At 34.4% G+C, this 25694-nt stretch overlaps 1 pseudogene; it reads right to left on the reverse strand.

The window, feature by feature from the left end:
• Positions 1-4754: 4754 nt before the first annotated feature.
• LOC120313334 lies at positions 4755-24193 on the reverse strand (annotated as a pseudogene).
• Positions 24194-25694: the final 1501 nt, after the last annotated feature.

Below are 25694 nucleotides of genomic sequence, written 5' to 3' on the forward strand. Positions count from 1 at the left end.
ACATATGTACACACACACACACACACACACACACACATACACACACACACACATGTTTTCTGAGGTTTTTGCGGGTGTTTGTATGTAGGTCTTTGGTTATTCGGGTTTTCTCCCGCGTCAAATTGGAAGTGTCTTGGCAACGTTTCGATGAAGTCTCATTCGTCATCTTCATGCTGGTGTTTTCGGCTTCGTGCTTCTAGGAGCAATGTGTAATCGTAGCTGTTTCTTCCTTTTAACTGCCAGTGGGGGTATGAACTGATTGGATGAGAGCTTGGCTGTGTTCTGATTGGTTAGGAGCTTGGCTGTGCTCTGATTGGATGGGGGTTGGCTCTGCTCTGATTGGTTGGGGGAGTGTTCTGTTTGGGTGGGGGCTTTGTGGTGCTCAGGTTAATCTGAGTTGCAGGGGGATGTGAGATGGTGAGCATTGCTATTGTTTGGCTTTGCATTCATGGTCGTGCCTCATCTTCATGGTGGGTGTCAGTTTGCTTCATGTATGGATTGGAGGGGTTTAAAGTGGTTAATGATGAAGCTGTGGTCTGGCTTCTGGTTTGTGGTCGTGCCTCATCATCAGTGTGGGTTTGGTTTTGCTTTTTGCGTAGACGTGTGGTGGTGACATCCTGTGTGGCTTTCGTGACTATGGGTCTGGTGTCAGTCTTTGTGTTAGGGACTCGTTTGTCAATAAGGGCGGGTTTCCAAATGGCTGGTAGGTGGGAGGTATCATCTCGTTTGTTCATGCTGTGTGGGCATTTTTCTATCTCAATGGCTTCTCTGATTATTCTGTTATTAAAGTGTTCAGTTTTGGCGATAGTTCTGGTCTTTTTAAAGTCAATTTCATGTCCTGTGATTTTAATGTGTTGGACCAGGGAAGAAGTTGGTTCCTCTTTCTTGACTGAGTTCTCAATTTTTCAACACAGTTTTCAGTTCAAATTAAACATATAGTAAGATAAATATATACAGATAATCCTTGATTTACAATCACAATTGGACCTGGATTAAGTCACTGTGGTCATTAAGCAGTTCAGCATATGATCTGACTTGATTTTACACCTGTTTTTTTAAATATATATTTTATTGATTTTTTACAATAGCAATCTTTTTTTTTTTACAAATTTTATTAAATGTACATTTTAAAAACAGAAATGGACATGATTCAACTTCCCTGGCTTCAACACTGCTATTAGTATTACCTTATGTTGAAAGAAAAACAGAAACTTAAAATACATTCTATAACAGGACAGAGTATAACAAACTGTGCGTATAATATCTGTAAATTTTTTGGTAAACCATCTTTCAATCATCAACGTTGTATTTACATATCTTTCAGTTGTGTCCTAATATAGGTACTAATAAGAAGTCTTTACGATATCAACTAGTCAATCGATAATCATCTTAGCGATCCTCCTTATCTCTAACCAATCATACAATTTTTTTCCAAATTTCATAATACTCTGTTTCAGTTTTATTTTTCATCTCTAGAGTTAGCCTGTCCATTTTGGTGCAGGATAAAATTTTATTTATTATTTCTTCTTCAGTGGGGGTTTTCTTTCCTTTCTATTTTTGGGCGTATGCCAATCTTGCTGCGGTTAAAATATGTAATAGTAAGTAGAAAGATGCTTTGCTGAGTTTATCATTAATAATCCCTAATAAGAAGGTTTCTGGTTTTAAATCAACTTTTTGTAATAGTATTTCTTCCAGCCAATTTTTTTATCTGATTCCAAAATTTTGTGCTTTTGAACATTCCCACCACATGTGATAATAAGTCCCTGGAAGCTTTCTACATTTTCAGCATGTTGTTGAAGTTTTTTTATCTATTTTTGCTAGCCTTTTAAGGGGAAGGTGCAATCTATAAAACATCTTGTATAAATTTTCTTTATAGGAGGTGGCTAGTGTTAACCTCCTGTTTCTGTCCCATAATGATTGCCAATTATCTAGGTCAATACTGTAACCAATTTTTTTGCTCCAGATTAACATTGTTTCTTTTACCTGTTCTTCTAACAAATCTTGTTCTAATAAATATTGATATATCTTTTTATCATTTGATCTTCTATTCCTAGAAGGATTTTATCTAATTGTGTATGCTCTAATTTTATCCCTGGTTCTTTTTTGTTTTTTTCTGTATCGCGACTGTATTTGTAAGTATGCCCACCATTCCAACTCTATACCATCTTCTAATAATCTTTTCCTTGTTTTCAGGTCTCCATTCTCGTCTAAGATATCTTTATATGTAATTATTCTTCCTAAATTTATGAATTTGGTGTGCATGAATATCTCTAATATGTATAGCTAATTGGAAATTTTTATATAATTATTTTTTTTTAATTTTTATCCACACATCTAATAGTGCCCGTGTAATGTGGTGATTCTGAAAATACTGACGAGGCTTATATTTCCCGTCCCACATTATAGCATGCCACCCTATTTGCATGTATGGCCTTCTAATGCCAGTAGTCTTCTGTTCCTTAAGTGTATCCAATCCTTTATCCATACTGATATTGCTGCTTGATAATATTTTTCCCAAGTCGGGAGGCCGAGCCCTCCTCTTTCCTTTGCATCCTGTAATAATTTTAATTTAATTCTTGGTTTTCTTCATTGCCAGATAAATTTGGATGTAATTCTGTTTAAATTTTCCCAAAAAAAATCTTTGCCTAATTTAATTGGTACACATTGGAATAAAAAGAGTAATTTGGGAAGTATATTCATCTTGATTGTCGCTATACAATAGCAATCTTTAGTGCTTAGTAAACAGCGTGTTGTCTGGGTTCATATATTTAAAAACAAAATAATAATTAATTCCTATAATTCCATAATTAATATATTAGTTAAGATATATTTCCTTGATCTTCTCTTCTTCCAGTAGTATTCTCCTTTATCAACATTAAACAAATATGATTCTTTTTATTTTCAATACATACAAGGTTGTATATAAACATTTTTCTTGTGTTTGTACCAATAACAATAACTTCAACATATAAGATGTTTTCTGATCGGCTTATGTTTCAATTGTATTTGTAAAAGTCATCTTTAAATCACTATGTGTCCTGTTTTCAGGATTCTTATTCAAGCTTGTTTTCCCCTCAGTATTCAAACTATTTTTATCAGTCATAATTTTCTCAAAATTAATTACCTTTAAATATCCAAACTTTTCATTTACATACACCATCCCAATATTTTTACATTTCATATATTATAAAAAGTACCATACTACTTATATATCTTATCCCTCTTACTGTAGGGTCCCTTTATATCCAAAATTTATCAATTCTTTTAACCGTATTAAAACAAATGTTTATTCATATAGTACTCCTGGTAAGTTGAATCAAATCTCTTGAATCTAACTCTAGCCTTCTTCTTTTGCCAGGTAGCTTTCTGAGTCAGTATGTTGTGCTTGCCAGGGAGTTCTTCCTGTATTTTTGTGAGTGTTGCTGGGAATGAGAAAGACAAGTTAAGTAGGATGTACATTTTTTGTCTCCAAAACTCTAATGATTCTCCTGGCAGCTCTGTAATCCATTTTGTTAGATCTTTTTTCTTATCCTCAAGTTTGTTTTGAAGTCCTGAAAGATAAAATATCTTTTTCATTTTCATTGTTGTGGCAAAATCTTGCAAATTTTCTTTTGTTTGTATTAAGCTGTAGTTCTCTTCATTTGTAGCTTCCCTATTGGGTCACTTTCCTCTGGTTTATGTTCTGTTATCTGATTTATTTGTTCATTCTTTGTTATCATTCTCTGAAAGTTTTTAAATTGTAATGTGCTCATTTATGTCATCAAAGTTGTTTTTAAGCTCATTATAGTTTGAAATAATTGTCATTTGAATCTGTTGCAGCAGTGCATACATTTCCCCCTGGAAAGTATTTGCGTTGTCTTGGAGTATTGATCCTGCAGATCTCTGATGTTCCAGGCTGGGGCCTTAGAAGGGAATATTAAGTGAGATTTCCTATAACTTTTAGATAGGTATGCAACATCCATTTTGTCTTCCCCCTCCAGATAGTCTTTCACTGGTACCATAGTCTCTATGATTAGCCTTGTCAAACCAGCCAATCTTAAAATCCAAACAACCAAATCTTACATAGTTCTTATCTTTATATATGGTTTTTGTAATCCAATGCATTTCCAATTTGTCAAAGCATCATTGAAAGCAGTGTTTTATAACAGTGTGTCTTTTCAGGGGCCTTACAATTATCAACCAGCCAAAATTGCAGTCCAGAATGTTTTGCCACATAAGAGTTTTCCAGTAACTCCCCCCCTACAAGATTAGTCAAAAGTCAAAGTTTTTCTTTCTCTGCAAACAATTCTTGAACTTAGAAATCACAGCTCAGTAAATATTTATAATCCCAGAAGGTCGGCAGTTTTTAAAACAAATGTGGTTTTCACTCTGTAGTAGATAGCCCAGTATATTTTCTTCCCTCTGTTCCCAGCTGTTCTTTATTTGGCTAAAGTCTCTGAGGTTCAAAGGAACAAGTTTTTCTCTATTTCTGGGCATCTTGCCAATTTCTGAGTCAATGCGTCTGTAGTTTTATGCTCTAAACCACCACTAGATATCAGTAGCTATTCATTTACCAACTTTTAAGACAGAGAATTATTTTCTTATAATTTCTTATAATTTCATCAATTCTCTTTCACATGTGGAACCTTAACAGTTTTCATAATTTTCAAATTTATCCAAATTGTAGTATTATTAACTTCATTTCAATATATTTCTGTCCCCCATAACATTAATTCACCATTTCCATCTATGGAAGGGTGAGGGTGTTGTCCCTTCCCTTCTCACTTTCGAAGGATTTTTTGCTTCTTTGGGATCTTTTCCAGGAAATCAGTTACAAAATAGGAGAGAGAAGATCAATATTTTCACCCAGTTCCAAGCACGCTGTTCACAATTGTTCTGGTTGGTGCTTTTGGACTTTGGCTGCCAGTAGCTTAGGCTAGTCAGCAATGTGTGGCTAGCCTTTCTCCTATCAGGTTGGAGAGCTTCCCCCAGGTCAAACGGATCAACCACCACCATTCTGCAATCAGCAGGGGGCCTCTCTTTCTTTGTCACCTCTCCGGGATGACTTTTGTCCCATTTAGCATCCCCTGGCAGTGAAACCAGCCGTGGGGTGTGGAGCCCCACAATCCATCAGCCATGTCACTGCAACGCAAGACCAGAAGTGATTTTACACCTTTTTTGATGATGGTGATAGAACAAGTCACTGTGGTTATTAAGTGAATCACATGGTGATTAAGGGAACCATGTGGTTATTAAGCAAATCCAGTATAGCCAATGACTGTTGTTTTGCTGGTAAGAACATAACAAATTTGGTATGTGACTATGGGACACTGTAAATGCAAGAGAAAAGAAAATTTCTTCCCAATTTTTATATGGAATTTTAAATTTGGTATGCTAGGAATAACACAAATAAGTTGAATGCAGTAGAAAAGTGTGTGCAGTATAGCAAAATAGGTTTCAGGCATCTTAATTAATTTGTATTGAATATAACAATTAACTACTATAAAAGAAGGACTTTAAGTTAGGATATATAGAAACAATGAATGAAAATTGCAAACCAAATAAATGAAGAAAACATAGAGAGTCGAAATGAACGGTTTTACCATAAATTAATTTTATGTGCCTACATTTCCTTGTATTTTTCCTTATCGCATGCATATATTTCTTTGACTTGCTATTTTTATTTTTGTATTCTGCATAATTTTAGAGTGAAAAATACACCATGTTAATATATATTCATTGTTTTCAGCTAAACCATCTATGTTAAAAGTATTCTGAAGAGTATGAAATCATCACCGGAGGGTGGATACTTCTTCCTTCTCCTTCTCCTTGCCTGTTTTCCTTTTACTAACCAAAAGATTGACTAATAAATGTTTTAGGGACTGGGGGTTTACGAAAGTGCAAATATTTTGCTTGAATCTTTCTAGCATCCTTTATTTGAAATTAGATTATTTCTTCTGTTGCCAAGTTATATGTACAGATCTTGGGTTGCCCTAAGAACTCTTTGAAATGAAGATCCAGGGAGCATAGTGTTATTGATGCTGTGCCAGTCCTGATATAGTTGAAAAAAAAAAATAGATAGTTTTAGAGTTGCTAAGCTGTGATGATATTTCTAACAGCAAATTTCATGCTACCAGATAATGTGCTACTATATATAACATACGGAAAATTTTTGTGGCTAATTGCTGAAGAATGACATTTTCATTATTTTTCACAAAGGAAAAAGTAGAACCAAAATGCATATTCAGTTTTATTTGTTTTAAACCTGGAAGTATAATAGGGACATATATTATGGTTATATATTTGAAAACAAATATGGTTATAAAACCATCACACAGAGGAAATCAGATGTCTAAATTAACTATATAATGCAGAATGGAACATCCCATGTTTCAATAAAGTTAGAGTTCATTGATTATATTTAAAATATTGCACTTTAGATATCATCAGCATAAAACTGTATTTTAATATAATGTAATTTATTTGGAAAAATAATGACTTTTTATAATTGATAGTATTTTATTATTAAAAATGTAGTTAAGCCAATCAAAACATTGATGTAATATCCTAACAATTGAAAAGTCTTCTAAATTTTCTAAGCAATCTTCTATTACTTGATGTGTGAAAGTTACATACTTTTAATTTAAAATGTTAACACTTTCACAAGTTCTTTTCACAAATGGTTCTTATTAAGAGATCTAGGCCTGTGGGCTAAGGTTCATCCTACAAGTCATCCATTCACTAATTGCCATGGTTAGGATTAAAAAAACAGATATTTATTATATGTTATTTGTGGGATATTTTTTTAAATCAGTGATGTTATGGAGGGGTCAAGATTGGATCTATTTTTTGAAGAGTAATATCTTTATGTTCAGTTTCTTTCATCTTACATCATTCCTATGACAGTAATCAGCTTAATGGAAACTGGACAAGTAAAAATTCAGAGCACAGATACATTACAAAAAATGAAGGAAGATAATACTGATTGATAGATTAATTGAATATGGCACATGGTGAATTTTCTTCCAAAATCCAGTGCTTAATAATGATTGTATCTTAATTCCTGTTCAGGAGAATGGAAATGATGGCTGCTAAGTTCTTCCTATGAAAGATATACAGACTCAGCCCTATTACAATCCAGCTCGAAAGCATTAGCAATAATCGTAACTGCCTTTCCTGTGCTTTGCCTTACTCAGTGGTAATAAAGCTGGCCCTTGTTTTAGGTTCTGAAGACTGGACAGACTAGTCTATTAAGCCTAGTTAAGTCAATGGCCCAGAAGTTCTTCAATCCTGTAATATTGGAAATTGTTGGGGGTTCTTTAATTATCCTTTTACAACTTGATTTATAAATGGATGCTTTCTGCTTTCTAATAAATCTGTCATATTAAATTTATATCAAATATAATTTTGAATTTATAGTGATCACTCCCAAAATCATGAATAAAGAGAAAAAACCTTCAACTTGGGCGAAAATATTAAACTATGTATGCTTTCCCAGCCTACAGTTTCCAATTAAAGCAGAAAACAATAAATCTACTAGGACATATCCTTAAAAAGGGGGGGTTGCAGCACCAAATAGACCAGGACAAAAGCTTTAAATCATTAAGAACTTCTCATTAAAATTAAACAAATGCAAATTAAAATATACTATATATATTTCTGATCTCCATTTAGGTATACTAATCATTCTTTCTCATACATATATCATTTTCACATATAAAATACATCACCAAGCATATATGCACAGATACTTTCCTCTTTCTAACACAGGAAGAGAATGATGAATACGAAATAGAGAAAGAGTAAAAGGCAGAAACTGGATTCTTTACTTTCTAAAATGACTTTGTTAAATTCTATTTTCTTCCTCTGAAAATATAAAGTCATTGTGAGGCTTCCACATGTTCTCATTATTCTGGGAAGTAGACTGGGAAATTAGCAGAAGGTCACTCTAAGCCACAGAAAAGTTGGATTTTATCTAATTAGTTCAAGCTAATGGCTTTTTTGTCTAAATTTAACAAATCTATTAGCTTCCTCTGCCTTCTTCTTCAGTATATTAGATATATCACATTTAATTTGCTTATATTAATTGCAGATGTAATACATTCAGACTTAGGCTTTTGACAAAGTTGACCAGAGCCTACTTCATATACCAGATGGATTCATAGTTGTTTGAAAAAGTGTACCAATACATAGTCTTCAATGGATATATATCTGTATGGAGAGAAATATGCAGTGGGCTACTCCACAGCATTGTCCTTGGCTGAGTATTCTTTAACATTTTCATAAATGACTTAAATAATGGATTAGAAGGGATGCTCACCCAATTTGCAGATGACATAAGGGATGCTCACCAATTTGCAGGTGGGGCTTTGAAGATTCAAAATGATGTTGATAGACTTGAATATTGGACCCTATCTAATATCTCACTGATGAGAAATACAATGTTATGCACTTAGGAAACGCTGGATGCAAAGATAACAATAGCAATAGCACTTAGACTTATATACTGCTTTCACAGTGCTTTACAGCCCTCTTTTAAGTGGTTTAAAGAGTCAGCATATTGCCCCAAACAATCTGGGTCCTGATTTTACAAACCTTAGAAGGATGAAAGGCTGAGTCAACTTTGAGCCAGTCAGGATCGAACTCCTGGCAGTGAGCTGAATTAGCCTGCAGTTCTAAACACTGCGCTACCATGGCTCCTATATTTGGCTCAGCTGAAGTACCTATGGATGTCTTGATTTTTGTTTGTGTGCTTGTGCATGTCTTAGAATAATTGTTTATCCTGATGAATGCCTGAACAAAATATGCCTTGGCAATATTTTGGAAGTGGTCTGCTATTGTTTGCTTTGTAAGACTGAGGTGTGGGTGTGTGACTGTTTGAAGGTCACCCAGCTGGCTTTGTGTCTAAAGTGGGAATTCAGTCTTTTGGTTTCTAGCCTAATGTCTCAACCACTACATTAAACAGATAGAGCACAGATTAAGCATGAACCAGCAGCGAATAGAGTAGGATAGGACAGGACAGAACAGAACAGAACAGAACAGAATAGAATAGAATATTTTATTGGCCAAGTGTGATAGACACACAAGGAATATGTCCCCAGTTCATAAACTCTCAAAAGAACAAGCTAATAATAATGCAAAACAACAATATAATAATAGTCATAATATCAAAGTATTAATAATTATATTAACCAATAAGAGAAGTTAGAGAACAAATGAGAAGGATAAAAGTAATACATGAGGAAATAAACTTAGATGTAAGACAATACCGTGGGAATTAGATGTTCAGCAGCCGTGATGGCATAAAGGGAAAAAAGTCTGTATCTAGTTGTTTTGGATGCAATGCCCTATAGTGGCCTTCTAAGGGGAGGAGTGGAAACAGTTTATGTCTCAGATGTGAGGGGCCTGTAGATATTTTCTGTAATGTGATGCATGTGCCAAAAACCATGTAATCTTTTGCGGCATCAGCAAAATATGGTGTTGGGAACTTGGCGTGTGATATATCTGCTCTACACAATAATAGTCAGACTACACTTGTAACAGCAGGTGTAGTAATTGTTGCTGCAATACAAGAAGGATGCTTAGAAACTGGAAAGAGTGCAGAGAAGAATGGCAATACATAAAAAGTGAGCTGATTTGATTAAGCTTTAATCTCACCAGTTAAATAAAGAAAATTTGCCACTTGAAGCTATGTTCTCCAACAGATTTAACCAGGTGGCTATAAAGGCTGTGAAGTACTTTACAAACTAATTGCCTGTTTCCTGCATCAGAGTATATTACACACATTAGGCCTATGTGAATCAAGCTTGTTTAGTCAAACTGGAAATTCAACTTTCAAAGAGGGCATGATTTCATTCAAGATTCAATGGCAATATAATTTAATTCAAACCACTTCAAGATTTAAGTTACAATTTAATTGATTTATTCAGCCATGTAGTTAAAATCAAGTGTAGTATAGTAAATTGGCTAGAATGCAGAAACTTTAAAATTAGTTGATCCCATGGTACCTCACAAAATCTAGTGATCATGGGCAGTATAATTATGCTAGGTTCAATGGTCTTGATTCTAAACTTATGTAAAAGCAGGGCTTTTTTTTCTTATAGAATGACCTGAACAGAGTTCCAGCACCTTTTTTGGATGGAACCTTGTAGGGCAGGCAAGGCAGGTTGTATGATGTGTGTGAGTCCGGCACTTTTTTTTTTTTTTTTTTTAGAAAAAAAAGCACTGTGTGAAAGAGACCATAGTCTGCCAAAATGCCCAGGAAATGATAATAACTCTTTTCTATGAAGGACCAAAGTTGTCAACTCTTATGGCAATCTTCCAGGCATCTTTTTACAACCAGTGATTAGAAGCAGCAAAGCCAATCCATTTCTGCCCTGGAGACCCTCAAGATTCAAGTCCCCTCATCCAATGATGCTTTGACAGTGCCTAAAGAAATGGCTCTTAATTCATGCCTTTAGCCCCCATGATTGAAACCCACTTTTCTTCTTTTTCTTTGTTCCTACCCAGATTTGCTATCTTTGTTCTTTTTCATTTTTGTTGTTTTCTTGTGTTAAACATTTTTAACAATTTGTAAACCACTTGGAGTTGCTGGGAGATTTGCATATATACATGTATTAAATTATTATAGGAATAATAGTAGTTCTGGTATTATGATTAATATTACTATTGATATTGCTATTATTACCTTCCCATAAGGCATACCAAATGATTTTCCTCAATGTCAAACAAGCCTGGAATCCCAAAATATCAAGCGCAAAAGTATAATTTTACTATTTAGACAGTTTTTTAAAAAGTATTATTTCTAAAAAACCTAGGTTATCTTCTGTATTTGTATAGTGCAACTAGTGTAGAATTTTTGCTGAATATGTTGGAGATTACTTTGTTGTTTCTTTTTCCTAAAAAGGAGTGCAGAAGAGTATTTTTAATAAAAAAAAACATAATGTTAAAATATGTGGCTAAAACACCAGGTTAATGTCTTTTAAATTGCCTACTTATATTATTTTCACCTCATTCTACCATAAAATGAGGCAGCTGCAGGTGTTTCACTGCTTTCCCATTATTGCCTAGGGATTAAACTTCTTTTCAAATTGGATCTCAAAGTGACTCAAATCGAATATGTTTAGTCTCATATTGCAAGCTTAAATAAAATCACGTTCGTTTTAACTCTTCAGTTCATACTGAATTTGAGCTGATTTCTTAGTTCGTAAGATCTGTTTAAGAAATGCTGTCTGTGATTCCACAGGTAGTTATAAAGAACAAAATAAGAAGCATTCCAGCAATAACCCAGTATTTGTGGATTGTTGCCCATTACTGGGATTCTGAGAAAAGCTTAAAATGTCATTTTTAATGATGAACTAGCAGGTGGTATAGCCAGCTGACCTTAACTGATCTTCAAAGACTGATCAGTACTGGAATAGAAGACTATCAGGAAATTGCAATGTTGTAAGCCATATTGAAGAATCAAAAGAAAAAAGAAGAAAAAAATCCAAAAATAAATAGCAAATCAGTTCCATAATGCTGCCAAGAAAACTTCATAGCCATGTCTGTGTAAACAAGAGGAGCTGAGCAGTCTTATTGTATTCATGTTTAACTGTAGGAAAACATATAGGATTATTAATTAACTTGAAGTAAGAGTTATTGAAAGTTGTCAAGGTATATGTCTTTTGAAATGGCTCCTACAGTTCCAGAATGTAAAGAAATCATTTTGGTGAATGCAGCTGTATATAGATTCATTCTGCAAAAGAAGACCAAATCTATGATACATTTAAAATAGACCACAACCTACTACTTGATAAGATAGAAAAATGTGGATTAGACAGCATCACCACCAGATGAATCTGTAACTGGCTGAGCAACTGCATTCAATGTGTAGTCCTCAATGGAACTGCATCTACATGGAGGGAAGTATGCAGTGGGGTATCCCAAGACTCTGTTTTAGGCCCAGTACTCCTTCATCAATCATTTGGATGATAGAGGGGAACTCATCAAATTTGCAGACAACACCAAGCTGGCAGGAATAGCCAATACTCCTGAAGATAGAATTAAGATACAGAAGGATCCTGACAGACTTGAACATTGGACGCTATCTAACAAAATGAAATTCAATAGTGAAAAAAGTAAGGTTCTACATTTAGGCAAGAAAAAACAAATGTACAGGTACAGTATAGGTGGTACCTTACTCAATAATAGTAACTGTGAGAGGGATCTGGGAGTCCTACTGGACAATCACTTAAATGTGAGCCAGCAGTATGCTGCAGCTACTCAAAAGGCCAACACAGTTCTAGGCTACATTAACAGAGGGATAGAATCAAGATCATGTGAAGTGTTAATACCACTTTATAATGCCTTGGTAAGATTACCCTTGGAATACTGGATCCAGGTTTGGTTTAGCTATCAAGCAGTTAAAGGTGGGAAAGTCTCCAGGAACAGATGGATTGACGTCGACGTATTATAGAAATTTATGTGAAGAAATGTTGGAGCCATTAAAGGAGCTTTTTAATAGTATCTTGCTGGGAGCACAAGTTCCTCCTTCTTGGAAAAGAGCGTTTATATCATTGATTCCGAAGGAGGATCAAGATCTTACAGAGCCTAAGAATTATAGGCCGATATCATTATTTAAATGTAGATTACAAGATTTTTACAAAAATTTTGGCAAATAGATTAATGCAGGTTATGAAGGATTTGATTCATAGTGATCAATCAGGATTCATAACAGGGCGATACATGAAATATAATGTTAGACAAATTATTAACTTAATTGAGTATTTGGATAAGAACAACCAGATTCCTGTGGCTTTTATATTTTTGGATGCTGAAAAAGCCTTTGATCAATTAGATTGGCAATTCTTATTCTCATTGGTAGAGAAAATGAATTTTGGGAATAATTTTTTACATGCACTTAAAGCTATATATCAGCAACAATTGGCTCAAATTGTTGTTAATGGGGGATTGACTGAGACTTTTAATATTGAAAAAAGGACAAGACAAGGATGTCCATTATCTCCATTGTTATTTGTTTTAACATTGGAGATTTTGTTGATCCAGATTCGAGAATCAACGGTAATCAAGGGCATAAAGATAAGAAAAAATGAGTATAAATTACTGGCTTTTGTGGATGATTTGGTTTTGATTTTGGAACAACCGATTAGAGCGGTTGATTGTTTATTAGAACTTATAACACAGTATGGAAAAGTTTCTGGTTTTAAAGTCAATAACCATAAGACTAAGATATTATCTAAGAATATGTTAGCCAATGACAAGGAAAGTTTGGTTAAAGCTACAGGTTTTCAGATGGTGAAAAAGGTTAAATATCTGGGAGTATATTTAACTGCCTCAAATGGAAAATTGTATAAAAATAATTATGAATTACTATGGGCAAAAGTGCAAAAGGATTTAAATGACTGGAAAAAACTGCAATTGTCACTGTTGGGGAGAATTTCAGCTGTAAAAATGAATGTTCTACCAAAGTTTCTTTTCTTGTTTCAGATGATACCTATTTTAAAAAAAGATGTAAATTTGGAGGAATGGCAGAAGGGTATCAATAAATTCATTTGGGCTGGGAAAAAACCAAGGGTTAAGTTTAAGATTTTGCAAGATGCCCGAGAAAGAGGAGGACTTAAAGCATCTAACTTGAAATTATACTATGATGCAGCAGCCTTAACTTGGATAAGTGATTGGCTTAATTTAACAAATAAGGATATTCTTGTTCTTGAAGGGTGGGATTTAATGTATGGTTGGCATGCATATTTAATTTTTAATAAGAAAGTGGACCGGGCTTTCAAATTACATATTTTGAGGAGTGCCTTACTTCGAGTTTGGAAAAAGTATTATTATAGGTTAAACTATAAAATACCTATCTGGGGGATTCCTAGACATGCAGTTGAGGGGATTTCTAAGGGGATGAACTTTGATAAAATTTCGTACAAAGAATTATTAATTTGGTTAGGTTCGGATTGGCATTTAAAATCTCTAGATGTATTAAGGCAAGAAAATATTCTACAGTCATGGTTTCAATATTTACAAATAGTGGACAGGTGGACTGTAGATAAGAAAGAAGGAATAACACTAGAAGATGGAAATCTGGTTATTCAGATTAAAAATCAGAGTCAGGCCCATATAAAAAGAATTTACAATGCTTTAATAGAATTAGACTCTGAAACAGAATTGGTTAAAGACTGTATGATTAAATGGGCTCAGAATATCCAGGATCCGATCACATTGGACTTATGGGAGACAATTTGGATTAGAAATGTTAAATTTACACAAGCTCAAAATTTGAGGGAAAATTTTTATAAATTTTTATAAAATGTTTTACAGATGGCATTTAGATCCTAAAAAATTATCTTGTATGTATTATCTTGTATGTATCCAAATTTACAACCCAAATGTTGGAGATGTGGTAATATGGATGCGACATATTTTTATGTTTGGTGGAATTGTAAAAAGGTAAAGGCTTTTTGGATTATGATTTGGTGGAACATTCAAAAGATTTTTAAAAGGAAGATAAAGTTCACCCCTCAATTATTCCTATTGGGTATCTTTGTGGATTTAAATGACAAAGAAACTACTTTAATGTTGAATTTATTAACTGCAGCAGTAGGCTCCTATTGGAAGAAGGACTCATTGCCTACTTTAGAAGAATGGATATTTAAAGTTTCTAACTTTGCAGAAATGGCAAAAATTTCTGCTTATTTGAAGGATCATACACAAGAAAGATATATTATTGTATGGAGAAGATGGATAGATTATATTCAGAAAAAATATGGTACTATAAAGTTTCATTTATTTTATGAGTAAATTTTATAGTAACTGTTGTAGAGATTTGTTTATATGTCTTAATTTAAGGGGAGTTAAAGGTTAAGTATGATTTTTTTTCTTTCTTTTTTTCTTTCTTTTTCTTTTTTCCCCTTTTTTATTATTGTTAACCTTCTTATTAATAACCCTGTACTCTGCTCTGGGAAGCGAGGGGGGGAGGGTTGAGGGTGGGTGGGTGGGTGAGTGGGTGGGTAATGATAATATAGTCATGGCAAATGCTTGGGCATTTCCCCTATGCTGCGTTCATGTGTGTGAGAGGGATGAGAGGGGAGGAAGAAGTAGGGAGGAAGTAGGATGGTTAGAGGAGATGGGGAGGGGAAGAGAGTAGGAGGGGAGGAGAGAAAGAAGAGGGAAGTAGGGAAGGTTTAGAGAGGGTGGACGCAGCCTGGGGGGAATGGGCAGGCGGTACCAATGGTTAATTGTATTTTGTATGAATAAATGGAAAATAAAAACTTTTTTAATAAAAAAAAATAGTGAAAAAAGTAACGTTCTACATTTAGGCAAGAAAAAACAAATGTACAGGTACAGTATAGGTGGTACCTTACTCAATAATAGTAACTGTGAGAGGGATCTGGGAGTCCTACTGGACAATCACTTAAATGTGAGCCAGCAGTATGTTGCAGCTACCAAAAAGGCCAACACAGTTCTAGGCTACATTAACAGAGGGATAGAATCAAGATCATGTGAAGTGTTAATACCACTTTATAATGCCTTGGTAAGATTACCCTTGGAATACTGGATCCAAGTTTGGTCATCATGATGTAAAAAAAGATGTTCAGACTCTAGAAAGAATGCAGAGAAAAGCAACAAAGATGATCAGGGGACTGGAGGCTAAAACATATAAAGATTGATTGCTGGAATTGGGTATGTCTAGTTTAATGAAAAGAAGGACTAGGGATGACATAATAGCAGTGTTCCAATATTTCAGGGGTTGCCACAAAGAAGAGGGAGTCAAGTTATTCTCCAAAACACTGAGGGTAGCACAAAAAGCAATGGATGGAAACTAATTAAGGAGAGAAGCAACCTAGAACTAAGAAGAAATTGCCTGACAGAACAATTAATTAGTGGAACAACTTGCCCCCAGAAGGCAAGACAAGAAGCAATGGGTGGAAACTAATCGAAGAAAGAAGCAACCTAGAACTAAGGAGAAATTTCCTGACAGAACAATTAATCAGTGGAACAATCTGCCTCCAGAAGCTGTGAATGCTCCAACACTGGAAGTTTTTAAGAAGAGACTGGACAGCCATTTGTCTAAAATGGTATAGGGTTTTCTGCCTGAGCAGGGGATTGGACTAGATGACCTCCAAGGTCCCTTCCAACATCATCATCATCATCATCATTAGTATTAGTATTAGTATTTTGTGAATGCTCCACTCTCTAGAGAGTGCAACAAGAAAGATACTAATTTTCTAGTTTTTGTGGATTTTCATAAATATCTGGTAGATCAATCTGAAGATGAAATATTAGATCAGATAGTCCTGTTAAATATTCCAGTATGTTCTGAAGAAATATTTATTCAAATGTTTTTTTTTATATTTTATTTAAAAATGAAGAATATTTTCACATTAACTTTGCAGCATAACTATTTCACATCTAGGCATATCTTTTTAAATGGCAGTATTGGCACTGAAGAACAAAAAAAAATGGCTAAATTATCACACATAGCTGCAGCTAAAATTCATAGGAAGAGCTTGCTGAAATAGTTTCCATTTCAATCAATATATCAACAAATAAGAAAGTTGCCACTTCTTTAATTACGCTTGTTGTCAGTGATGGGATAGAAGATGCAAGAGAAACACATATGTGTTATGCTTAAAATCATATAAAATCACAATATTATAAAATATCAGTGCCATAATGTTTAATAGAAGTGACAACTGTATACTACTAAAAAGTAAATTCTAATTATTATTTTATGCAATATTTTCTGCAACTAAAACTAATTTCAGAAGTGGATTGACAATATATGTCATGAATATTTGTTGTTATAAAATCACAATAGAAATGCAAACTTTCTTAAACAGTTGTAATATAATTTTTTTATCATCACTGAAAATAGAAAATCCTTGTGAGATAGATATTTTAGTTTAATGATATGAATTTATTCATGTGTGAATGGCCTCAGGAAGATAATTTAATATATAGATTCCTTAACTGCCATTTTGCATTTTATATCCAATGGACAAATTTGAAATTAAGTTTCTATGTGTATTTAATTTAATCATATTTTTTATTCTAACATAGCTTTTATCCAAATTATTTCTTGTATAAGACAGTGCCATTGTTCATTCAGGAAGATCAAATTATATCATGCTTTATATATCCTAACAAAACTTTAAGCATGATTCTACATTATCTGAATATAATTATTGATCAGCTAAAGAAGAAAACTGGTTATAAATGAGCATAAAAGTAGGTTAGATTCTGTAGGATTTCTGTGTCTTCATATTCAACCCAATGATTTTTTCATAGAATATTAGGCAAACAGAAAGAAGCATCTGTGTATGCCAACAGTTCTTTGGCCTGCAAATGTAAAATTTCTATGCTATGGAAATGCATCTATACTTTTAAATAATTGACAATCTAGAATTGTCAATGTTCTTTAGTTTCACTTTTAAAAAGGATTTAATGATAATATCTTTCCTGACAAATAGCTTAATTGTATGTTGTTGTGCTAATATTGCTACCTTCTATTCTGTTAGGATTCTATGTGGGTATTTTTCCTCTTTGTGTTGATGGCTTTTCTTTTGTCATTAACTGTGCAGGCAGTCACTTTTGCCCAATGCTTTTATTGATGGCAACGAAAGCAAACTGAGGTAAAAACAATATTTCATGGACTAGTCATTTAGATCATTGTTTCTCAATTATAGTAACTTTAAAATGTGTGGACTTCAACTCCACACACTGCTGGCTGAGGAATTCTGGGGTTTGTCCGCACACCTTAAAGTTGCTGAGGTTTGAGAAACACTGATTAAGGTGAAATCAGTTTTTCAGGAATCATATAATAAATGTTATAATGTCATGAAACAAGGCATCCAAATTAAAAATGTGAATTATACAAACCTCAAGAAAATGGAATTTTTGCCGATATAGGCCTAATAAAATGCAAAGTTTCTATTATAAGCTATATAGTAATGCTTGAGATATTAGTATTTTATGGAGAATGCTTTTCCTATTAAACCATAATTAGAAGTTAGAAAGTTATCATTAGGCACAATGGTTGAATGTGCAATTGACTTGAAGCAACACATAAGCAGATGCAGCCTAATATGGTGTATAGTGAAATGGATTGGCTAATTTGATGAGGCTCATGGCTATAAAAATTAAGGTGTTTGATAATGATACAACAATAGAGGATCTCAGTGAAATAAGACCATCATGTTCTGGATGCACAAAGCCAGGTGTTTCAGGTAGCAACAATTGAAACTATCTTAACAAAATCTAGACTTCTGAACTGTAACTCTATAACCCTTACACATGAAATTTGTGTAATTAAAAAGCAGGTGGTACTAATACTGCTGCTTATTCATGTATATATGAGTAGATGGATGCATGCAATTATAGCTAAGGACTGTCATCATCATCTGATCATTCTCAAAGTATCCAAGTACTTATTGTTCAGAAGTATGGTATGAAAACTTTTGCAGCTCAACCTGTTAAGAAAAGGAAGCTTCTTTATTGTCATGCAATGACATTTAATTCAGGTAAAGGAAGCCAAGAAGACTGCAGACTGGGACAACATATCATAGCTACTTGCAATTAAATTAAGTACAGGATCTCCTGTAACCCATCACATGAAAAAAAAAATCAGCTAAAAGAAAGGAAAAGAAAACAATTTATTTTTCATAAAATCTAATGCAGCTTAATAAACAATAAACTTAGAGAAAAATCAAAACAATAGAAAGCACATTAATTTGCTCCAATGTAGGTACTTGAAGTTTTGGACAATTCCTGTTTTGTGAGTGACACTAATTTGCTAATAATACATTCACAGCATGCAACTTTTTCATTTTTTTTCTTCCTAACCTTGGAATAATGACAATGAGGGCTTGAGTTACATGTATGTGTATAGGCATATTTGGAAATTAGCTATCTAGCTAGCTAGTTAGTTGTAAATGAAATTCAAGGTTATTGCAGTGCATGTGAATTGAAAATAGGCTAAAAGGCTTATTGGTGTCTTGGACAATGATAAATGCAGGCTTAATTTAAGCACTAAGAAAATATCCTGAAGTAGATAACTTTCTGTTATGCTGAAATATCCATCTTGCTATGTTATCCTTCCTGTACATTAAGAAGAACAATTTGATAAGTGCTGGTGGTATAAAATAAAGAAAAAGTGATACTACAACTATGTTATTAAATTCTGTATTGTGATATATATTTGTGAAATAATGATTATGAGAGATTCCAGCATTTCTCAACTGTAATATAGAAATGTTGAAAATAAAATTATTATTTCTTTGCTATGACTGCATAGGGAAACCTTTACCATTACCTGCTAGGAAGTAAAGTTAGGAAACTATATTACATTAATAAATATTACCTATTATATTGTAATTAAATTATTTTAAATCTCTCTACAGTTTAGAGCTTATTATTATTTAGCAAGATTTTGACATACTAAATCTTAACAATTGATAAAAGTTTTCCTTTACTTTTGTATTATAAAAGAACCACATCATGTACAGAAAAGGCCTGCTATGGAAATAGGAACCTATAATATTTAAAGTGGTATGGTATATGAAACATTTACTAACTTATAGAAATTAAATGTAATTAAGCATGAATAGTTGGAAACAAATCCATGAGGCAAAGAATAATAAAGAATTTCTTACACTGTATTTATAATTATATATTGAATTGATTTCCATAAACTTTATAATTTAGATGCCTTGAACAAGAATGTATGACTGTTCAATAACTATCCATATTATATGAATATTCAGAAAAATATCCTGTTTTCTTGTAAGAACAAATAATGCAGAATTTTTATTCCAAATTTCTCTTGGTAGATAGAAAGTAGATAGAAGTGGAGTTGCTAAAATGTAATGCTGATCTGGCATATGGGAAAAGTATTATGAAATCCCAAATTATTGTAATAATGTTGCAGAGATATTTGCTTGATGTTTATGGGAAAATGAAATTAAGATTTCTTAAATTATCCAGAAGAGCAAAGACATATTCTAAGTTTCATGGTTGCCTGAAATCTGCTGATCAGTTACTGTATTTCAGCCATTGTTGTTTAACTGAAGGAATTAAGTTATCCTAAAAAAATGTTTTGAAAATAGTGCATAATTAAAATAAATTAATAAATCAGCCCATGATTTCCAGCAGCTACTCTGGTAGTGCAAGTTTACTGTGTAATTATTGTGTTTGCATTTTGTACACTTTTCAATTTAAAGTAAAGGGTGTATTTCACTCTCAAGATTTCAGAGCCACTGCCATTTACTTGAAAACCTAGGAGAACAATAAAGTGGGACAAGGACGAAAAAATCTGTCATGCAAGAACCATTGTTTTCTAAATTGTTGCTGAAATGAGAGCTTACTTTTCCCTTTATTATTTATTTAGCATTATTTTAATTTCCTGTTTCCTAGTCTGCAAAACACTCCAGGAGAGATAAGAAACTCTTTTTGTTTTCCCAACTTTTCAAATTATCTCATTTGTACCCTTCCCAGTCAGGCAACCACTAAAACCAATCAAGAACACTCATTTCCTATCAACCTTCCAGACTGGTCTAATCTATTCACTTGTGAAGAGGGAGATGTACTGCATTCTGTGACCCAGAGATAAACAAGGACAATTGAAGTTCATTTGAAATGTCAAATCCTATTGATATTTACCAAAAATTCAGTTCTCCTTAAGAGTTAATTTATCTTTACTGCATTCAAGATCTCATACCCTTTGCACTCTCTACATGCACAATGAATATTTAGATTTCTCTAATTATTAATCTCTAGACTGTGAGCATTTGCAAGGGGAGCAACTGACTTTGCATGCATCATTTTGACATCACTGCAGCTTCTCCCAAAGCCTCCGATCCAGTCTTCATGGCACTGGTGATTAAAAAAAAAGCTTATTTACATTCTGTTCATTCCTGTTCTTCAATTCAGAAAAGTATGGACATTTCCAGCCACTAAATTAAGCTCTGAAAATTGATGACTGAATATACTTAGATAAGATTTGAGTTGTGATGTGCATTTTTCTTGCTCTATTTGCCAGTTGTCATATAATATGTATAATACTAGATGGCTACAATAAAATGGAATGCCTGATATTTTCATATTTGGATATCAGATAATACAATATTTTATTTGATGATTTACAAAACTTTAAAAATGTTTTTAGTGTTCTATGCATAGAGTAATAATGGAATGTGCCATAATCACCAAGTAAACACACACTATATAATTATAAATGCCGACATTAATGTTTCTCTCTAGGTAAATTCATCATTTGTTTTATGTTTAATGGCCTCATTTGTAAAGACAATAAAATGCCTGCTATGTCAGAAATTGGCTGTGGTACCTTAATTCAGAAGCTTTTGAAAAATTATCTGAGAGCATTCAAACTGCTAGTTTGTTTTTTCAGTACAATTTCAATTAAAATATAAGAGTATTATGATGTTGCAATCCTTTTAACCCTCTTATGACTAAAATATTTATCTAGGGACTTCAGATCCATATAGTACTCCTAAGGAAGTTTGCAATACAATTGTTGTTTATTTTGTGTTAGCATTTTCCTTGGAGGCAAAACTCTTTTTTGGTACCAAACTGAAAATTAAAGATAAAAAAATCTCACACCCTTAATTTTCAAGCTAGTGCCAGTTTATATTACAAGACCAAGAGATTGAGGGTGGTGATGGGTGGGGATTCAAATATGGGAAACTGTAAATGAGCATTCTTTGACCATTAATAACTTCCATTACTATAGCAGATAAATCTACAAGGAATCTGGTGTCAAAATTTGACTGCATACTTCCTGGATTTGCTATTACTGTACATATCAGACAATATTACCAGGGGAAAATATAGAAAGCAGGAACTGAACTTTGAAAGGTCAGGATAAAATATCATTTTTATATGCTTAGGTTTACTCAGAGTGCCTTTTCATGGCATACCTTAAAAAAAAAAAGACTTCACCAATCAAGCCTCAGATAGATAGAAGTAATGTAGATTAGTGTTTCTCAACCTTGGCAATTTCAATTCCTAGAATTTTTCAGCCAGCATGCCTTTACCCTTTGAAGTCACTTTGTGAAGCAATATATGGGCCCTCTGCTTTTAAGAACAAAGTGAAACAACCAATATGCTCATATTCTTCTGCTTTACAGGCTCCCTCAGTCTTCTTCTATCTTCTGACCTGAAACAGTATGAAGACTCTTGAATTGCTTTGTGGACACCAGTTGCATACTTCTTTGCAATGACAAACAAAAACACTGTACCCTCACAGCTCTATTACTTTGTGCAACTCTAATAGAAACACCACTATTATCAAAGTCTATTATCAAAGGCAGTCAAAACCTATCAAACCCAGCAGTTTATTTTCACAGAAGGCAATCATATAACAAAAGCCATAAGCAAAATGTTAAACATATTCCCATTCTTGTTTCTCAATAAATAGTGTTCCCAATTCATATAGGTAGGATTTGTTTAATTCCCTTTTAACAAAGAACACTTTCATTATTACCTTGTAAGATTAGATTCCACATTTGAAGAACAAGGTGAAGACATATTTTCTTTTACATATCTGAAGCTTTCAGTATTCTGCTTCGTGGTATAAAGCTGGACTTTTGTTATTGTTTTTAAACATATTATTAAACTTCTATGCCATCCATCTTGCCTAGACACTTATTAGAGGTGTTGGGAAGCACCCAGGCTGGCAGGGAAGAGGGATCAAGTGCAGAGTCAGCCTCGAGTCACTGCACAACCACAAAATGGCTAGGACTGGCTTATCCTTAAGTTCCTTGGAGGCTTATCTAATTGTTCCCAAGAGTGAGTGCCAGACTGGGGGGATTCCTATATTATAAGTGGAAAGGGGCATTGTCTTACCTGAACGCCTTTTCTCAGCATGATGATGGAGAATCCACTAGTGGGTTGTCTTAATCTTCCTGTTCCAATAAGACTAAGTCTGGATTTATGGAAGGCAAGTCCGTTTGATATAACGCCACAGGGCCCTGAGAACATCCAGAGTATGCCATTGTTTTTCTAATTCGTGAGACCGGTTAGGGCAGAAGTTAGGAAGCACCACCTCCTGGAACCTATGGTATAAGGAATTAACCTTGGGAACAAAGGAAGGATCCAGACGCAGGGTCACCCTGTCTGCAGGGAAAATGCACAGGTCCTTTCTGACGGAGAGGAAGCAGCTCTGAAATTCGCCTGGCCGACGTGACCACTACAAGGAAAGCCACCTTCATAAACAACAGCTTTAGGGAGCACGTGTTAATGGGCTCAAAGGGTGGTGAGGTGAGGGCCTGTAAGACCCGGGGTAGGTCCCAAGAGGGATAACGGTGGACTGCTGGAGGCTTGGCATTAGTTGCCTCTTTTAGGAAGGAACACACCGTAGGGTGTTGCGCCAAGGGGGTGGAATTGTCACACAGGAGCACCGTGGATAGGGCTGAAATCTGTCTGCGGATGGTGTTTGGAGATAACCCCTTCTCCAACCCATCCATCAGGAATTCCAGAACAATACTTTGTGCCCTGAACACCAGGTACAGAAGCTCCTCCATGTGGCATCATAAATCCTATTAGTGGAGGGACGCCTGGATTGTTGGATCATGGCGATCACTCTTGATGAATATGAGTTTTGGGTCAAGGCCCGCCGCTCAAGTGCTAAGTGGTTGGTTGGAGCCACTGAGGATCTGGATGCTGAAGGACTCCCTGGCTGAGGGAGATATGACCTGAGGGAATCCTCCATGGGGGAGAGATGGAAAGTTCCACCAGGTCGGCGAACTATGGACGCCTCGGTCAATGTAGGGTAATCAGGATGACCTCCGCCCGTTTGTGCAGGATCTTGCATATTGTTGCCAGAATCAGAGGAAGGGGAGGGAAGGCATACAACAGCTCCCTGGGCCAGAGACTGTGGAGGGCATCCATCCCTTCTGCTCCCCGAGATGGGAACCTGGAAAAAAATCTTGGGAGTTGGGAAGCGCCAATCAGCTGAGGGGTGAGTTAAGCAACCTCCGGTGCTGCCTTTAGGGCCGATTAAACAATCGGAAAAAATTAGCCCACAATGGAGCCAGCTGTTCTGGAAAGCTGAACCAACAGTCAGTGAGGGGAGATTAATGAACGGCTGCAGGGAACTTCCTCTGAATGAGAAGGGCTGCTCCGTTCCAAAGAAGCAAGTGTAAGGCCGTTTAAATAACCTCCACTTCAGCGCCGGTCAGCTGGATCAATTCGGTTGGGAAAGTCTCCATGCCGGTCAGCTGCAGCGATTCCATCGCCGGAGCCTCAGCGCAGATCTGAGTGATTTTAGACGGCTGAGCCTCAGCGCCGGTCAGCTGGATGATTTAGTTGATGGAACGGCTCACATGAGAGGTGAGTTGTCCTTGAGTGTTGGCAGGCTACAGCCTTGCAGGGAAGCCCTGAAGTTAGTGAGAGCTTCTCTAGATTCAAATGCGAATGTCCAATTGACTTCTATGTAATTTGGTCAAGTGAAACCTATTGTCTTGAGAAAAGTCATAGGCTTAATTAAAATTTTTAAGAATCTTAAAAAAATTGAAAAAATATAAGTCATAAATATATATAAATACCTTACATAAACAATTTATAAAGTAATTAACAGAGGTAGTAGAATAGGAGGCCTACACATAGGAGGATAATATTTAAATATATAAATCAGAAGACAAACACTTAAAATAATATCTTCCTCTGATAGCACATCAGTCACATGCAAATTTAGCTATTACATGCTCAGTGCTGAATTGTGATAAACATTTTTGGTACCTACAGCTTATTACTAATACATTAACCCTATCAGTTATCAAAAACTATTAAGTCTTTTAACAGAGTTTGAACTGAAGTAACATTTCAAACATTCTACCCAGCCCTTAAGCAAATATTGTCAGTTATTAGTAAAGTATAGTATTTGTTCCATGATTATATCAAAATCAGAGTAATTGTCACACTTCCTGATATTACTGATGAAATTTTTAGTTTTAAAAGTTCATTATTCAAGCTTAGTATAAGAATAATCTCTTTTAAAAAAAGTGTACAGTGTATGCTGTATATTAAAAGTGGATGGCTTTATATTACAATAGACATACAATAAATGGTGTATATTCAAGACTTTTAGTAATGGAAAATTTATATGAACATATTAAAAGTAATTTAAAATATAAAATAAAGATGAAATAGGCATGTTTTCAATGTAAAATATGTAAAAGAAAATACTATAATAAAATACATATATATATATATATATATATATATATATATATATATATATATATATACGATGAATCTATATTCAGATAAATATATCACCTAACAAATGAAGGGAAATTCATATTCCCAGGATAATGTTGCAGGATCCAATCTGAGTTAGTCACCTGGAACAGAGATTTAGTCTATTAACAATCTGATTCAGGTATAATTTTATTTATTTATTTTTAGTTATAAATTCTATAATCAATTCAATCCACCAATATCTCAAGCCCATTTAAATCATTTAAATGACCAATCTTTAGACAAATGTGATAGAAAACTAGAATTGTGAGCGTACCAAAATCTGATCCAAATATATCCACCTATATTTTTACAAGTAACTTCCTCAAACGTATTAGGATAGATTAGGAGTAGGCAAACTTGGCTCTTTTATGACTCGTGGACTTCAACTTCCAGAATTCCTGAGCCAGCTATGCGAGTCATAAAAGAGCCAAGGTTGCCTACCCCCAGGATAGATC

This window comes from Crotalus tigris, unplaced genomic scaffold, assembly GCF_016545835.1.
Source record: "Crotalus tigris isolate CLP2741 ecotype Arizona unplaced genomic scaffold, ASM1654583v1 scf7180000018612.1091805, whole genome shotgun sequence".
Taxonomy (NCBI): Eukaryota; Metazoa; Chordata; class Lepidosauria; order Squamata; family Viperidae; genus Crotalus; species Crotalus tigris.